The sequence below is a fragment of the Oryctolagus cuniculus genome, chromosome 1 (assembly GCF_964237555.1).
Source record: "Oryctolagus cuniculus chromosome 1, mOryCun1.1, whole genome shotgun sequence".
NCBI classification, from domain to species: domain Eukaryota; kingdom Metazoa; phylum Chordata; class Mammalia; order Lagomorpha; family Leporidae; genus Oryctolagus; species Oryctolagus cuniculus.
In genome coordinates, this window is record NC_091432.1 from 12,918,495 (window position 1) to 12,931,653 (window position 13,159).

At 46.2% G+C, this 13,159-nt stretch overlaps 4 non-coding genes across 4 annotated transcripts; 2 read left to right on the forward strand and 2 right to left on the reverse strand.

Annotated features, from left to right (window-relative positions):
• Positions 1 to 1,255: 1,255 nt before the first annotated feature.
• TRNAL-UAA (transfer RNA leucine (anticodon UAA)) lies at positions 1,256 to 1,338 on the reverse strand. The gene has a single exon. It is a non-coding gene; the product is annotated as a tRNA-Leu (tRNA).
• A 346-nt stretch (positions 1,339 to 1,684) lies between these two features.
• TRNAR-UCU (transfer RNA arginine (anticodon UCU)) lies at positions 1,685 to 1,770 on the reverse strand. The gene is given in 2 exon segments: positions 1,685 to 1,720; positions 1,734 to 1,770. It is a non-coding gene; the product is annotated as a tRNA-Arg (tRNA).
• A 249-nt stretch (positions 1,771 to 2,019) lies between these two features.
• TRNAV-UAC (transfer RNA valine (anticodon UAC)) lies at positions 2,020 to 2,092 on the forward strand. Its single transcript has one exon. It is a non-coding gene; the product is annotated as a tRNA-Val (tRNA).
• Positions 2,093 to 2,298: 206 nt separating this feature from the next.
• Positions 2,299 to 2,371, forward strand: TRNAV-UAC (transfer RNA valine (anticodon UAC)). The gene has a single exon. It is a non-coding gene; the product is annotated as a tRNA-Val (tRNA).
• Positions 2,372 to 13,159: the final 10,788 nt, after the last annotated feature.

Genomic DNA, 13,159 nt, shown 5'->3' on the forward strand with positions numbered 1-13,159 from the left:
CTGTAGCTCCACCTCTTACATCCATGCCAGGGACGCAGTGGCTACGCAGTGCAGCTTTTAAGAGTGAGCGTGGAGATCTGTTTCCCATTCTCCGGGGGTAGATCAGATTGACAGGCACCAAACACGGAGACCAGACGTCTCAAACCGCATATAAGCAAGTGTTTATAGTGTGACGAAGGCCTGCTTAACTCGAAGCGGTAACTGGAGCTGTCTGTGTTTCATTCATATACCGTTCATGAAGCACTCATTCATAAAATCCTCTAGAGCACTCCTTCTCCGCCTCCACCCCCATCTTACAATGCTCCCCTCTTCCCACTTTCCAGCCCCCTTTGCTTTGGGGAATTCTGGCTGGCAGAGCTCGGGGTTTGGTGCAGAGATGGATCCTTGCTTGGTTCTCTCGAGACAGGGTTAGGGACTGGGGACTCACAGCTGGTACCTGCGTCACGTCCACCACGGCCGCCCCACCATCGGTTCAGCGGGGTTTTCCTTCCAGGACGTTTCTGCTGTGAGGACGGGGACTCTCTTATTTCCTCAACGCCTTGAGAGCTGCAAAACAAACTCTCAAAAACCGTCCTTGAATGAATGGATGGATGAATGGTTGAGGGACAGCCATGGTCAGGGAAGGCTTTTGGTGGAGGAGAGGCAGAATGGATCCTTGGAGGTTCCCTTTGGTGGAGAGGGCGAGGAAGCACGTTCCTGTTCGGGTGAAGCGATTTCATAATCAAATGAAGTAAATCTGTCCTGGGAAAGTTCTATGGTGCCCTTGTTTTATTTTCTTTATAGCATTTAGCATCACTGGATATTCTCCTACTGATCTTGTCTGCTTATGTGTAACTCATCTCTTCTTCTTGCCATGTGTCGTTGGGCAGTGACCTTGTTGGTGTCATTTTCTTTACTTTTTATAAATATAGATATCTGCATCCTAACAACCCTAGCCTCCAGAACACTACCAGATACATAGCAGGATCTCAGAAAATAAGTGTTGACTGACTGTAGCACAGTGCACCTCTCTGTCCCAGCCCCCACCCCCAAGTAGTGCTGTTGCACTCATTTTCTTTCTACTTTTCAAACTGCAGATTCCGAAGCTGTCTCCACATTTCCCACGTCTGGCAAAGACACCAACTTTCAGGTTGAAATGTCATTGTCATTTTTCACTCGGGCTGTGTTGGCTGCTATTACTTGAACGCCTACTACTGCAAAAGATAGATTGAAGAATTTGGAAACGAGGTTCCTGCTGGAAAAAACAGCCAGCATCTACCAGAAGTGGGGTTCGAACCCACGCGGATATAAATCCATTGGATCTTAAGTCCAACGCCTTAACCACTCGGCCATTCTGGTAGTCGGGTAAGCACCAGTTTATTTTTTGGCAACTCGGGCAATATCGGCCCAAGTTTCAGTAATAAAAAATTATTTTTATTTCTGAGGTAAGAGAAATAATACGGAGAAAAAGTGACTTTTATTCTTTCTCGCTGATTTCTTCACCTCGTCGTCAGAAGCAAGAAAACGGGTGAGACAAGGCTCGTGCAGCGGAATTCCCAACACCTTGGAGCGACGCGACACCATAAGGACAGGGATTCATTTCCGTGCTTCTCAGAACGGGTGAGTCAGGCTGGATACTCTACACGGCAACGTTCTCCTCCATCCAGGACAGGTATTTTATTTTAAACAGTAATCAAACTAAAAGCGACTCTGGTGGGACTCGAACCCACAACCTTTGAATGCCTCCGTCTGTCTAGAAGTCCAATGCGCTATCCATTGCGCCACAGAGCCAGGTGCGCCGAGGGCTTCCCAGCAGCGAACATCAGCGCAGGAGGGGCGTGGACTCGGAAGCCCGCGCTCGCTCCCTCGGACTCGGCCCCGGGCGGAGGCGCGCAGGCGGGCTGCGTCAGGAGACCCGACCCCCTTCTGAGGGTTGCTCTCTACGCGCACGCGCCCCGGTCGCGAGCCTGGGTGTCCTCTGTCGCCTTGTTAAAGAAGCTGCACGCAATGAATAAGCTGTAGCGCAACGCGCTGATGTGCGGTTCCATAGTGTAGCGGTTATCACGTCTGCTTTACACGCAGAAGGTCCTGGGTTCGAGCCCCAGTGGAACCACGGGGCGGCCTGCCCTTTTCCGGGTTCTCGTTGTTGCTGTCTTTTCCCAGTCAGAACTCCGCTTTTCCTCCTGGAAGCAATGCCGCTAGGTACGAGATTCTTTTAAAATTCCTTGTCTCTTCCGGTCCCGACAGCAAATCCCTAACACAGCGCCCATCATTCAAACATCTCCAGTTACTAAGCTCTGCAGCACTTTTCTACCACGTGGTTCCATAGTGTAGCGGTTATCACGTCTGCTTTACACGCAGAAGGTCCTGGGTTCGAGCCCCAGTGGAACCATGCTGTCGTTCGTTTCCTTTTGGTCCGGCTGTTTTGCGGCAGATCTTGGGTTTGACTTCAGGAAGCCGCCACCTCGACCGCGCCTGTGGAGGGTGACAGGCCCCGTGGCGGCGCCCGCTCCGTCTCCCAGGCTGCCGGGACGCGGCGGCTCTGAGGGGGCGCGGCGGCTCTGAGGGGATCCGGGAGGCGCCTCCGGGCGGGAGCGCCGCTGCGCCTGCGCAGTGCGCGCTGCCGGGCCAGCCCGCCGCCCCGCGCCTGGGGTCGCCCGTCTGTACTCCGCTAGAGCGGTCTCCTGTCTGCACTGCGAGGAAGGGGCACCCCCAAAGGCCCGCTTTTGCTTTGTTGAGCGACTCCAACTCCACTGGCCTCGGAACTTTTTGAAAACTTAACTTCAAGGACGGGGTGAAGAGTTCAAAGCTTCGTCGCGCGTTGCGGTGGTGTCGCCCGTCTTTCCATGCTTGAAGTTGCTTCTGCGACACGCAAACGTGTCGTGCAGTCGGCAGTCTAAAAATACAGTTCCGAGTCGTTTCTAAGCCACTTCGTGCTTCTTATCCACAAAGCAGCGCATCACGGGTACGGCTGCCCGGTCCTTCCGAGCCCCGCACCCCAGCGACAGCCTGAAAAATCTCGTTTTCGTTCGTAAAGCCTCGCTCGTCCCTTCGCCGCCAGCCTTGGGACGGACTACAGCTCTGTGGATGATGCACAGTTCAGTCGTCTCCGGGCTGACAGTGCTGTAGTGGATTTCCTTATTGACTGACTTCCTGATTAATGCAGAATGTGGAGGGATACAAGCTCTGGAAGAGGCACTGTGTGGCCTCGCGAGGTCACTGTCCGGCCCCACCCCGTGGTGGTCACTCTAGTACTGTCCGTCCCATCTTACAGAGGACCCCGTGGAAGTCTAGAGAGGCCGAGTCATCGCCCAGCGTTATAGCTCTGCTCAGGGACTGAACAGGCGACCAACCCAGGCGACCGAAATGTTGGCTTTTTGCCTTAGAAAAGGAATTGCTGCAGCACTAGTCACAGTAGCCAAGGCGTGTAATCAGCTGAGCTGTCTGTCCATCAGCACATGAATGGTGGAAAGATGTGCTATGTGTATGCAATGGCATGTTATCCAACATAGAAACAGTGGAATCTGTCATTTGAGGCAGTATGTAGTAACCGGAGGGTGTAAGTGAATGTCCCAGGCCCAGAAAGACAAATACAGCTTGTTCTTTCTTGCTCAGGCAGGAAAGCTATGAAAATTGATTTTGTAGAAGTAGAAAGTAGAATAATGGCCGCTGAAGTGAGGCAGCAGCAGGGGCGGGTGGGGTGGTGGTGGTGATAGAGGGAACTTGGATGCTGGCACAAGTTATACTGTTCTACAGGGTCCCCATACGCAATTTATTTTATTATTATTGTTTCACTTTTTCATTTTATTTTATATCAATTTATTATTTATAAAAATCTGGAAGAGTTTAAAGTTTCCTAAAACAAAGAAATGATTAAGGGTTAAGGGGGTGGAAATGTTGATTACCCGGAGTTGATTCATTCCACATTGTACACATATATGGAATCATCACACTGAACTCTATAAATGTGTTCAGTGATTTTATGTTCATTAAAAAATAAAATGAATTGCTGGGCATAATATATACAATATGTTGTTTCTATACACATTGCTACTTTTAATTCCAGGGAGCTTGTACCAAATTATGCTTTTGCCATCATGAAGTGTCTCTCCCAAATAAAAAGGATTAGTGGGCTTTTGAGTCTTGGTTTGAGAAGTAAAAGTGTTTTAATTTTTGTCTTTTATTGTAAAGTTGAGTGTTTTTTATGTACTTAAAAGCTTACTCTTCCCTCTCATTCTTTCTCCCTCCAACTCAATTCACCTCCTTTGTCCAATTTTCTATTATATTGTTAATGTTTTCTTATTGTCTTTTGTAGATTTAGATTTAGGACTTATTTTGCAAGTATATTTTCCATACTTGCCATTTTCCTTTTGATTATATTTGTAAAATTTGGTGCTATGCAGAAATTAAACATTTTAAAATAGTCAAATTCATTATCCTTTTATTTTTTGGGGGGAGGGAGAATAGGCTTTTACAATTTCTTGCTTAGAAAATATTTTCCCATTTTGAGGTTATACTCCAAAACTTATTCTATGTATTCTGATTTGTTACTGGTCGCGAGGGGAGTGTGGTTGCAGAGTGAGTTTCATGGGTTCTTTTCTTCAGGTTAGTATAGAAATAAAAAGTGAGGAAACAATTTGCAAAGAGGCAGAAACTTTTATTTGACAGAAAAGTGTCTGGTCCGAGAGGAGCCCAGGCAGAGTGGGACACTGGTTTTCAGAAAGTGCCCAGGGTTTTAAGACATTATTGTTTTTTCCACTGGATCATCCTATGTGGGGTGCCCTTTGGATGGGGGTTTTACATACAGTATGTTGATTGGCTTGGGGCTCAAGGAGATAGCGGGGGTCTCTTGGAGACAGCCCATCTCCTAAGGAGCTCAGCCCCCTCCTCTGTTAGTTCTGGATGAAAGATTACAGCCACCTTGAAGGTGTGATTTAAACTGCAAGGTCACACATTTAGCACAAGAAGCTGTAGTGGGGGAGATGCAGGCCTGTCTAGAGACAGACATTCCAGCCACAGCTGGCAGCCTGCTTGTGAAGGACATTTTACTTATAACTGAGGGGCTCAAGACCCCTGGCCCCACTGGACAGCTTCATGGTTATTTTGTAGTTAAACCTTTTCTAATGTTTGTATCTTTGGTTTACATGAAATTGCTAAAAACTGGGTTTGCCATGAGATAGAGAAGGTGGATTTCTGGAAACGAGTTAGTATAGCACTCTAGAAGTGTGTGAGTGTGTGTATAGATCTACCAGCTTGATAAAGTCACATAGATTCCAGAAATTAAACTGGTCCTGCCTCTTACATATCGCTTAATGTCCTTTTCTTTGAACTTTTCCTAGTTCTGCTAACCCAGGCCTTTCTGCTGTACTCCTTGGGTTCATCAAGCCCTGTTCCTTTTGCTTTTCTATGTTTCACAGGCGAGGTTAGCTTTTGTCTCACAAAGGGTGCAGGGTACAGTGTGGTATAGACCTTAGAGATTCAACATGGAGGCTTCTGTGCCCGACTATGGTTCAGTTTCTCTTTCGGTCGTGTGAGCTTGGCGCAGTCCATACCCAGTCTGAGTTGTATGACCCTGGACTAGCTGTTTAAGTGCTTCATGCAGTTTCCTCCTCTGTGACATTTGGATTAGCTCACATGATTCTTGAGATAATTTAGTGAATTGCTACGGGGGGCTTCAAAAATTCGAGGAGAATATGCATTATCTTTTAATTCCATTTTTGCATGAACTTTGTTGATGCACCCTTGTTTTTTGGATGTTCTGCACATGATGAGCTCTGAGTAAGTGTCATCTCCTATACTGTTTTGCTAGGTAAATCTGGTGCAGCTTGGTAGAACGATGTGGCTTTTTCTGGCAAATGTAAGGTGTTAAGCAAGTCAGATCTCAAGTTGCTAGGCCTGTCTCTTCGACTTTCTTCTCCTTGTATCTCTGCACATCATCTTCCTTTATGTGCATGTCTGCACCCAGTGTTCCCATTTTTGTAAGGACGTCAGTTATATTGGATCAGGGCTTACCCTAATGCTCACATTTTAACTTGATTATCTTTGTGAAGACTATCTACAATTAAAGTCACATTCTGAGCTACTGGGGGTTGGAACTTTGACATATACATTTTGGGGAGGCAATGGCATAATGGAACTCACAGCGTATATTGTCCAAAACAGAACATGCGATTTTGCCCCGAAACATACGCTTCTCCTGCATTTCCCTCCTTGGTGAGTGGTCATCATTATCTGCCCGTGCATGACCCCTGATAGACATTAAGCAATTACCCTGTTTCTTTCTCACTTTCTACATCCCACCATTCGGTCACCAGAGCCTGCAGATTCTTTTATCTGCATCCACGTGTCTTCCATGCTGTACTGAGTTCAGGTCTCTTCATTTCTACCTTGTGCTGCCATTTGTGTCCCTGTCTTTAGTCTTGCCCGTCTTTAACCTGAGCTTCAAGAAGTGGCCAAAGACTTTCCTGAAGGGTAAATAACATTGTTCCCCAGGCCCTTACCCTTGAAACTCCTCTGAAACTTTCTGTCCCTCTCTAGCCTGCCTCTTGTCCCATTTCCACCCTTCTCCAGTGCCCCAGTTCTTGGTGCCACTTCTGGTACCTTCATTTCTTCCTCACTGTTGTCTTTAAAGACTAAACTGCTCCCCATTAATGACAATTTGGATACAACTTCCTGTGTAATGCCTTTCTGAGTTCAATCCCAGTGTAAGTAGAAGAGTTCACTCCTTCTAACCCCATCCAATTTTGTGGCATTAAACCCATGAGGTCAGGGCATCTCACTATTTATTTTTATATCCTTCCTTCTCACACTCCCGGTTTCTGTTAAAAAATTATTCTGACATTTGTTCAAACAGCATGGAAAATTTTATTCAGGACTATTGCCATTGGTGTCAAGATTGTGGCAATAGGGAGATGGATTGGGTAAATTCCAAATATAATGCAGACAGCTGGGGATTTGTAGCCAGGAAGCAGAGTTGGTGAGGGCTGAGGGTTGGGGGGTTGTCAGTGGATGGAAAATTACGAAGAGGAGACATCAGGAGTAAGGAGTATTCTGGCTTTACTGACTCAACAGAATTCTCTTTTTTTTCCCCCTAAATATTTATTTATTTGAAAGTCAGAGATAGAAGGAGAGAGAGTGAGAGAGAGAGAGACAGAAATCTTCCATCTGCGGCTTCACTCCCAAAATGGTTGTAATGGCGCTGCTGAGCCAGGCAGAAGCCAGGAGCCAGGAGCTTCTTCCATGTTTCCCACATGGGTTCAGGGCCTAAGACCTTGAGCCATCTTCCTCTGCTTTCCCAGGCACACTATCAGGGAGCTGGATTGGAAGTGGAGCAGCTGGGACTCATATGGGATGCTGGCATTGTAGGCAGAGGCTTAACCTGCTGTGCCACAGTGCAGGCTTCCTCAACAGGATTCTTACTGAAGGCAGGCCAAGGAGGTCGCCTATCAAGGGTGGAAGAAATTCCAGATAAACTGAATTTGCAGGATCCATGCTAAAGGTGGGTCCTGGGCAGACAGGACAGGAAGGAGGCCAAGATCTGGAACTAGTGGGGCTGAGGGCTCAGAGGAGCCTGGCCTCTTCACGTCTCAGGCTGTCACAGGCACATGGTTCATGCGTGTGGAATTAAATGTGTTTCTGAGGAAAAGGTTTTCTAATAATGGTGGCTTAAAATCTTGGTCGTCTTGTTCAGTTGATTTAATTCAACCTCTGCAGTAATAGAAATCTACCTGCTGAAGAAAGAAAACCAGTGTTTTTGGAGCTTGTCTTTGTGGATTTCTAAACACAGCACACACTTTGCAGGGGGATGTCTTGTCAGAGATGCTGCATTTTAATCTTCAAAAGGGCAGGATTTATCCTAGAGTGAGTTGAAATACCAGACACTATCAGGTATTTCCTCTCAAAGACGATAAGGGAGAAAACCTTTGTGATTGCTGTTTAGCAAAACTTTTTAAGAGGAAGTATCATCCGTAAATTATAAACTTTTTGGAGGGTATGATAGTGACTTTACTTCTGCTGAATTGGCACATTTTTATAGAAGCTTGAGACTATGAAAGTATTTAGTTAGTGCAAAATACTAAGAAAATGCTACAGTAATACTTAATCTTTATATTCATTGATCTGGATTTATTTTTTGGCTAGTTTGACATTTTTCTAGTAATTGTTAAAGTTTTTAATTGACATAATAATTGCATATATTTGTAGTGTACAGTCTGATTATTGAATACATACACATGACATGTAATGATCAAGTCAGGATAATTAGCATTTCCATATCCTTAAAAATTTATCATTATTTGTGTTAGGAACCAATGAACTCCTTCTTTTCTAGTTCTTTATTTTTTTTTATTTTTTATTTTTTTTTTTTGACAGGCAGAGTGGACAGTGAGAGAGAGAGAGACAGAGAGAGAAAGGTCTTCCTTTGCCGTTGGTTCACCCTCCAATGGCCGCCGCTGCAGCCGGCGCACCGCGCTGATCCTGGCAGGAGCCAGGAGCCAGGTGCTTTTCCTGGTCTCCCATGGGGTGCAGGGCCCAAGCACCTGGGCCATCCTCCACTGCACTCCCTGGCCATAGCAGAGAGCTGGCCTGGAAGAGGGGCAACCGGGACAGAATCCGGCGCCCCAACCGGGACTAGAACCCGGTGTGCCGGCGCCGCAAGGTGGAGGATTAGCCTATTGAGCCACGGCGCCGGCCCGTAGTTCTTTATAACATATAGTAAATTATAATAAATTATGGTCCACTCTACTGAACTGTAGACACTAGAACCTGTTCTTTTTATTTAATTAATATTTAGGTACTCATTTAAGAGACAAATAAATTTGACTTTTTTTAAAAGATTTAATTATTTATTTGCAAGTCAGAGTTACACAGAGAGAGGAGAGGCAGAGAGAGAGAGAGAGAGAGAGAGAGAGGTCTTCCAGATGATGGTTCACTCCCCAATCGGAGCTGCACCGATCCAAAGACAGGAGCCAGGAGCTTCTTCCATGTCTCCCATGTGGGTGCAGGGGCCCAAGGACTTGGGCCATCTTCTACTGCTTTCTCAGGCCATAGCAGAGAGCTGGATTGGAGGTCGAACAGCCAAGACTCAACAGGCACCCCTAAGGGGTATTGGAACTGCAGGTGGCGGCTTCACCCACTATGCCACAGCGCTGGCCCCCATATAGCCCTTTTCTATATGCCTGAGAAACAGTGGTTTTTTGACTTACTACTTGTTGAATTCTTTTGGAAGATTAAGCTTGTGATTATAAAGTAAGTTGAAAATGTGTCATTGCAAAAATTAAAAAAAAAAAAAGGAGGAGCAAGGGTGAGCGTAAGGGAGGGAGGATAGGGTGGGAAATATTATGTTCTTATAAGTATATATATGAAATACATGAAATTTGTTCCATTTATATAAATAAAAAAGCTCATGAAAAATAGAAAAAATTGGTTGGCACCGCTGCTCACTTGGTTAATCCTTTGCCTGCGGCGCCGGTACCTCGGGGTTCTAGTTCCGGTTGGGGTGCCAGATTCTGTCCCCGCTGCTCCTCTTCCAGTCCAGCTCTCTGCTGTGGTCTGGGAGAGCAGTGGAAGATGGCCCAAGTGCTTGAGACCCTGCACCCATGTGGGAGACCTGGAAGAAGCTCCTGGCTCCTGGCTTTGGATCGGTGTAGTTCCAGCCTTAGCAGCCATTTGGGGAGTGAACCAATGGAAGGAAGACCTTTCTCTCTGTCTCTCACTGTCTAACTCTGCCTGTCAAAAAAAAAAAAAAAAAAAAAAAAGGAAAGAATTAAGCATATTGTAGCTTTATAGTACACTGAGCTGATGTTACAAGTATTTCCATCAGTAGTTATCTCCCAGATTAGTAACTTTTTAAAAAAGATTTATTTACTTTTTTTGAGAGGCAGAGTTACAGAGAGGCAGAGGCAGAGAGTCTGTTGGTTCACTCCTCAAATGGCTGCAACTGCCGGAGTGGGGCTGATCCAAAACCAGGAGCCTGGAGCTTCTTCCGGGTCTCCCATGCCGTGGTTATGTTTTCTAGATTTTCCCTTGCAGTTCATGTACATTTATTTACTTTTTATGAAATAATGTGGAACCGTTTTTTTTTTTTCAGGTTTCCAAAAGAACGCTGCCAGAATTTATACTGGGATTTTAGTGTATGTATTTATAAATAAAAGAAAAAAGTGAAAGTCATGTCACAAATGGGAAGGAAAATATTTGCAAAAGACTTGATAAATTCAGAATTATATATATGTAATATGTATACTGTATTACACATATTTTCTTACAATGCAATAATAAATAAAGGAATCTAATTAAAAATGGGCATAAATATGACCAGATCTTTCACCAAAGATGATATACAGCTGGCAAATAACAGAATAAAAAGACTCACAACATTATTAGTTATTAGGAAAATACACATTAAAGTAACAATGAAATGCTTCTCCATACCTATTAGCAGTTAAAACACAAAACTGGAGGCCAGAGCTGTGGCACTGAAGATAAATCCTCTGCCTGGGGTGCCTCCATCCCATATGGGCACCTGTTCTAGTCGGCTACTCCTCTTCCAATCCAGCTCTCTGCTATGGTCTGGGAGAGCAGTGGAGGAGGGCCCTAAGTGCTTGAGACCCTGCACCCATGTGGGAGACCTGGAAGAAGCTCCTGGCTCCTGGCTTCAGATCGGCGGAGCTCTGGCCATTGCGGCCATCTGGGGAATGAACCAGCAGAAGAAATACCTTTCTCTCTCTTTCTACCTCTCACTGTCTGTAACTCTACCTCTCAAATAAATAAATAAATCTTAAAACACACACACACACACACACACCTGACAATACCAAGTGTAAGTAAGAATGAGGAGCAGCTAGAACTCTTATACATTGCTTGTGATAATGCACATCATATAGTCACTTAGGAAAAGAGTTTAGGACTTTCTTATAAAACTAAAAACACTTACTAGGGGACCCAGAAGTCCCACTTGTGGGTATTTACCCAAGAGACATGAAAGCACATGTTTATACAAAGACCTGTATATATGTAAATGTTTTTTGCAACTCTATTTAAAATCTCCAGAAGTGGAAGGAAACTAAACAGGTGAAAACATAAGTAAATGGTGGTACAGCCATACAAAGGAATACATTTCTGATAGTTGCAGCCAGGATTAAATGCCAAGCGGAATGAATGAATGTATAAAAGGCTACATGCTATATGATTGCATTCATGTGATTTTTCTGGAAAACAGGAAAAACTGTTGGTACAGAAACAGGTCACTGGCTTGATTTTGGAACCCAGGTAGGGTTTGACATGATGCCTGTATTGGTCATTGTTCTCCAGAGAAATAGAGCTGGTAGGGTCTATGCGGGGATGTTGCAAAGGCTTTAGTATGGAGCTTCTCATGTATTTATGGAGGCTGAGAAGTCCCACATCTGCTGCTTCTAGGCTGGAGGCCCAGGAAAGCCAGTTGTTTTGGTCCATTTGGGCTGCTACAGCAAAAATACCATAGATGGGGTGGCTTATGATCAGTAGACATTTGTTTCTCACAGTTCTGGCAAGTCCAAGATTTGATCTGCACTGGTAGATCTCGTGTCTGGTGAGGGCCTGCTTCCTCTCACTAATGGCCATTTCTCTCTGTCCTCTTATGGTAAAATAGGCAATGGAGCACTCCTGTGGGGAGCAACTCGGACTAGACTAAGTTACTCGAATTAAGACTTATTCTATGCATCTGCTCTCCCACAATATGGCACTGGGAGAGGAGTAAACAGCTTCTACACAGCTGCCTCCCGTTCAACCAATAAACAGCAGGACCTGCTCCTGATTGGAGGAGAGCAGCGTACTCTGCGTGTGGGTAGCAGAGTTGGGATTGGTGGAAGAGGACTATAAAGGAGGAGAGAGACAACATGCACCGGGAACATCTATCTGAAGGAACACCTGTGCAGCCCCTGAGAGAGCTGGCCAGCGGTGTGCCACTCCCCCGCGGAAGTGGGGAAAGTGGCAGGGGGAACCGCCCTTCCACGGAGGTGGAAGGGTCGGTAGCCAACCCGGGAAGAACCAGCAGCCAACCCGGGAAGGGCCAAGCAGACAAAAGAACAGCGCAGGGTCCTGTGTCGTTCCTCCGCGAAGAGGGGGAGCGACATACTCCCATCTAAAAATTCATTTATTTTTTTGCTTTTGCATTTCTTTTTTTTTTTTTTTTTTGACAGGCAGAGTGGACAGTGAGAGAGAGACAGAGAGAAAGGTCTTCCTTTGCCGTTGGTTCACCCTCCAATGGCCGCCGCGGCCGGCGCACCGCGCTGATCCGATGGCAGGAGCCAGGAGCAGGGCCCAAGCACCTGGGCCATCCTCCACTGCACTCCCTGGCCACAGCAGAGAGCTGGCCTGGAAGAGGGGCAACCGGGACAGAATCCGGCGCCCCGACCGGGACTAGAACCCCGTGTGCCGGCGCCGCAAGGTGGAGGATTAGCCTAGTGAGCCGCGGCGCCGGCCAACATTTCTTTCTTTTTTAAAGATTTATTTATTTATTTGAAAGAGCAGTAGAGAGAGAAGGGGAAAGAGAGAGAGAGAAATATTTTCACTCCTCAAATGCCTGCCAACAGCCAGAACTGGGCCAGCCCCAAGCCAGGAACCCCAACTGGGTCTCCCAGGTGAGTGACAGGGTCTTAAACGCTTGGGCCATCCTCTGCTGCCTCCCAGGCACATTAGCAGGAAGCTGGATTGGAAGAGGAGGGCAGCCAGGACTCAAACTAGGCACTTCCGTGTGGGATTCAGGCATCCCAAGCAGCGACTTAACCCATTATGCCACAACTGTCTTTTTTTGTATTTTTAAATATTTATTTATTTACAAGGGAGAAGGAGAGAGAGAGTGAGCGAGCGAGTGAGCAAGCTAGTGCTCCCATCTGTTAGTTTACTCCCCAAGTGCCCACAATGGTTGGCCCTGGACCGGGTCAAAGCCAGGAACCAGGAACTCAATCCAGGACCCAAGTACTGGAGCCATCACCTGCTGCTTCCCGTGAATGTGATTAGCTGGAAACTAGAATCAGGAGCAGAGCCGAAACTTGAACCCAGGGGCACTGTATGGGACACAGGCATCTCAACCACATTTTAAATGCCAGGCCAAACACCTGCCCTTGAATTGTTTGGATTCCTTACATTTTGGATATTAACCCCTTATCGGTTGTCTGGTTTGCAAGTACTTTCTCTCATTCCTCCC